At 50.5% G+C, this 4,733-nt stretch overlaps 1 long non-coding RNA gene across 1 annotated transcript; it reads left to right on the top strand.

The window, feature by feature from the left end:
• The first annotated feature begins 1,390 nt into the window (after nucleotides 1-1,390).
• Nucleotides 1,391-4,727, top strand: LOC134045495 (uncharacterized). The gene is made up of 3 exons (XR_009933303.1): nucleotides 1,391-1,438; nucleotides 2,266-2,653; nucleotides 2,744-4,727. It is a non-coding gene; the product is annotated as an uncharacterized LOC134045495 (long non-coding RNA).
• Nucleotides 4,728-4,733: the final 6 nt, after the last annotated feature.

The following is a 4,733-nucleotide window of genomic DNA, read 5'->3' as shown; positions in this document are numbered from 1 at the left end:
CTCTTTAAAGTCTTCACTAACTTGGCTGGTACAGAGAACAGGCTCATTGCTCAGCAGCTCTACAGAACTTTTCAGACTGTTTTTTGTTTGGTTGTTTTTTTAATTGGCCTATTAACTATCTTCCTATTCTCTGTTATCAAAGCAATTCTAAATGCAATGTTACACAAAAACTATTAGTAAGCAGCTCAGCTATTAAGTCTTGACTTCTCTTAGAACTCCTGGATGAATATAATGCAGTCCAAATGTTCACTACTTTTTATTTTAGCCATTTGTTTCACTACCTTTTCTGCAGACCTTCAGCTTGAAATATATCCTCTGACAAATCTTTCACAAAATCAAGTATAAGTACAGGAATATTCTTAACTTCCTCTACAGTGAGCACAGAGCAAAATACTAATTTATTTATTTTTTTCTCCAGAACCTTATGTCCTCTGAATAATTCATTTTTCAGACTGGCTGTGGTAACTTTTTTTGTCAGGCTCCCTGTTCCGTTTTGAGAGAAAAGAGTAGAGTCAGATTATTGCAACAAAATAGTAACAAAAAGTAACAAAAAGGCAAACGGCACCAGAACTGGCAGGGCGAGTGTTCAAGGATGCGGGCAGCTGGTCACCCGGTACACTGCAGCCACGTTCGCAGGGCAGCTTTTGTGCTGCAACTGCAGCGAAAAGAAGCAAGCAAACAAAAAAAAAAAAGAAAGTAATTCTTTTCTTCCACCTACTGGAGATAAAAGCCAGTTGTTAATTGACGGGGAGGAGGGGAGCGTTGGGACGGTCTGTTTTGTTTTCCCACCATCACGGATGGATTTTTCCATCTCAGAGCTGACTACGGAGATTTCCAGGTGGAGGGGTGATGCCACGGAAGCCTGGTTAGGGACAGCGAAAGCTACAAACCGTTACGTGTGGGCTCACCCGACACTCAACACGCAGCTGCGTGAAATCCCCATTCCTTCTCCCGACAACTCATCCCGCAAAGACCACGGGAGCGCCGGAGGGGGCGGAACGGAGACCAGGCTGCCTTGCCAGCCCACCCGGGGGCACCACCTGCGAGGAGCCAGGCGGGGCGAGGCAGGGAGCGGTGTCCCCGGCTGCGGGGACCACGGCCGCCCGTCCCGGTGCCCGTCGCGCCCTCCCCCGGGGATCGCTCCCGCCGCACGGGAAGCGCGGCGCCGCCGCCTTGCCATATATGGGCACGGCCGGAAGCGCGCGCGTCACGGCGCTGGCTCGCGGCGTCCCCGCGGGGAGCGGGACGTCACGTCACGTCCCCGGCGCGCCCGCGCGCGGCGCCCCGGCAACCAAACAGTAAACACGGGCGCGCGCAGGCGCGGCGGGGCGGGGCGGGGCGCGCGGCGGGGCCCGGGGCACGCGCCGGGGCCCGCCGTGAGAGCCTCGCGGGGCCGCGCCGGGGCCGGCCGGACGCGGGAGCCTCGCGCTGATCTCAGGTACCGGCAGCGGCCGCCCTGCCGCGGCCCGGGGGCACGAGCGCCACGGGCGGGGCGGGGCGGGGCGGGGCGGGGGGAGGGGTGCGCAGGAGCGCGCAGGGACCGCGGCTGCTGTCAGCGCCGGGATCCGCGACGACCTCCCGTACCCGGGTGCTGCTGTGCTGGGCAGCCCTCCTGTAGTCTACCATAAACGCGTTGGAGGATCTTCACACTGTTTTACAGCTCTGCTTTCTGTAATTCGTAACAATTCCGCCGTGCCTCGCGTTGTGTTGCAGTTGCATTTCTAAGAATTAATTATATATTTTATATAATACTGCCCTCAGAGGGATCAGGAGCGCAGGAGGTGTCAAATATAACACCAGCGTTCCCTACGTGCCTTATCTCGTTCCATTGTTGCGTTTCACAAAGCTTTGTGCTGGTATCTGTGTGATGCATCAGATACAGCTTCTAATTGAAACACATGCTTATAACACACTGCAGGCAGAGGTTGTTGTATTATTCCTCAGTTGATGATAGTGGCTAGATTCCCCCTGTTTGGATTGTAACTATATAATTCTCAAATGCTAGGAAGCAGATAAATCACGTTCATAACACAGAATAAACTTTATGTATCACATCCTGAATTCTGGGGTTTTTTTGTGGCTGAAGGCAAAGAGTAAGGCTGGAGCCTGCGGTTAGACATAACCTGTCTCATGTAGTACCAACCCTGAATTTGACATCTTTGCGTAACAAATGTAAAAGCTGACACTTAGACTTGGCACTTACTATCACTTTTGTTAAAAAGAAAAGCCTTGGTTACGCTGCTGTCTCTCTGAATTTATCTCTAGATTTTGCTTTAGTCTGTCCAGTGATCATGAGAGAGTATGAGGCCAGGATCACTCCACCTACTTTGAGAGAACTATGTGGTATTTTTGGACTTAGTGGACCCCTGTTCCTTTCTGCCTCTGCTGAATGTCTGGTGATTTCAGCAGCATGCTCGGGTTCCCAGTGACCTGAATTGTTCAACTCTGAACTCGATGATCAAGACAGCACATTGTGATACCAGATTTCCTGACTACACAGGGTTACCTGTCACATAAATCTGACTCTCTGGGAGAGTCACCTATCACCTACATGACTGCTTCATGGTTTGGTGCTACTGTGCCTTTGCTGCACCCGGGTGTTGCCCGTGTAAACTCAAGTGACAACGTGAAAGTGGCTGCTTCTCAGTTGCAGGTGGGATTAGTCTTCATTACTTGTCAGCTCTGCCTACGGATTTATGTTGAAAGATGAGAAACTGTGCTTGTAATATTTGCTTTTACACAGGGCAGGCCTTCTTGAGCAAGTCATGGAACTGCAATACTCGCTACTGAGATACATCCTCTGTGTTCTGATTAGGGAAGGAGTTGAAAAAAGCAGAGTCTGCTGCAGTGATCAGGAAATGCAGACTTGGAGAAAGCCAACCCTGAATGCCAGCCTACAGAGATTCTCTGAGACCATGGTGTCAAGATGGCCTTTGGCTGGACACATATGCCAGCACAAGTGACATCTTTGCTTTCACCTTGGAAGAGGAATTCTCAAATTGGACTGACAAGGCTGGAGGCTGTCAGGGAGGCCTTGCCACTCTCAGAGGACCCTTCATGAGTAGCCCTTAGGGAGGGAGCAGACAATTGCTCTGCATGCAGGGATAATCTGGCCAAGCTACTCTCCTGCCAGCAGAGCACATTTCACTGCACAAACATCCGGGGTGACAGAGGGTAGCCACCCCTCTTGCCTAACTCAACAGGAGAGACCATATTTTCAGAGACCCCAAGGAGGCAGCACATTCCTAGACTGTGTGTGCCATTTGCAATAACTTATTCATTCAAGGATGGGGCTGGCTTTAATAGAAACTGAAGAGCCAGTGATTTGCCTTATACCACCCAGCCCAAACTGAGGGGTGCACAAGCCTTCTTCTTCTCCTCGTGTCCAAAGAGGATAGGCTGTAGCTACTCCTAGAAGAGCCAGACCACATCCAGGGGCACCCAGAGCCAGGGAGAAGGAAGCTGGGCTGTTAGACATGTGGAAGTGGTCATGTGGGCCCCAGCCTAGAGGTGCCCTTTCACCACCTTTCCAGCACAGCCTGCAGCTAGCTGGTGAAAGGCCACAGCAGGTAACACACAGTGACACAGAAGGGGACCAGACCCAGACAGATCAGCTGGGAGAGTCCAGAGGGAGTGACCCTGCTGCTGTCTACTAGGATGGGTGTGACCACAGCCAGTCCTGACTAGCATCAGGAAAAGGACAGGTCTGGCCTAAATTGTATTCCTGCCCTGATGCACCCTAAGCCTCAGGCAGACTGCAGTCGTCTGAAGTCTGTATAGCAGTTTATATATACAGTGTATAAAGCCCGGACAAAATTAGAGGCTAAGGAACCCCTTTGAGGTCACAGGGAAGCAAGTGTAAAATGCAACACAAGGACAGCACCAGCAGTCAACTTAAATGCTTTTATTGACAATGTCTCTGAACAATAATAAGCAAACAATGCTTAAGTTTCATCCAAATTCACTTTCCACATGTCAAAAAAGACCTCAAGGTAGAAAAAAATAAAATAAAAATATAAATATCTGAGAATCCGTCTTAATAAATAAATTAAAAACACAATAAAAACGTTTTCATGGAAAACTTATGTCAAACATTCAGACCACCTCAACAATGCATGATCAGTAAAGTTACAATGAACATCAATGTAGAACTACAGTACATGGATATAGCTATTTATCTACCTACTAGAAAATAAAATAGAGTCTCTTTCCCCCCACATAAGATGGGTCATTGCTAAGTCATCAGAACACGATATTGCCAGGAACACAGTAGTTATTGTTAATCAGCTGCACTAGATACGAGTTGGAGATACCCAGCACCAGGTTAAATTCCAATCATTTAAAACCAAGAGATTAATTAGATAATGCTAGTGATACTAAGGAGGGGAGGGAGTCACCTACCCAGCCATGTGGGACATGCTACAGACTACCAGCTCTCATGGATGGGCCACTGGGGACAAGACAAACTCCATGCGATTTGCTACATCTCTGGAAGAGGCAAGAGACCTCGGTGCATGACGCTCTGCCAGGCCCCGGGACACCAGGCCAGACAGGGGGTGGCGGTGGCAGGGCCCTCCCCAGGCCTGGGGAGCCCCATGGGGCACAGCTGCAAGTCCGTGGGGGTGCGTGGGCAGGGGAGGGGGCCCAGCAGGTCAGTCAGTGCTGGAGCCCTTCACAAGGCCAGGAGGGTGGGGGAGCTGAGGGAGTCGGACGAGGGCTCGTTGCTGCTGCTG

The sequence above is a fragment of the Cinclus cinclus genome, chromosome 6 (assembly GCF_963662255.1).
Source record: "Cinclus cinclus chromosome 6, bCinCin1.1, whole genome shotgun sequence".
Classification (NCBI taxonomy): Eukaryota; Metazoa; Chordata; class Aves; order Passeriformes; family Cinclidae; genus Cinclus; species Cinclus cinclus.
Note: the sequence above shows the minus strand (reverse complement) of the source record. Positions and strands in the feature narration are given on the sequence as shown.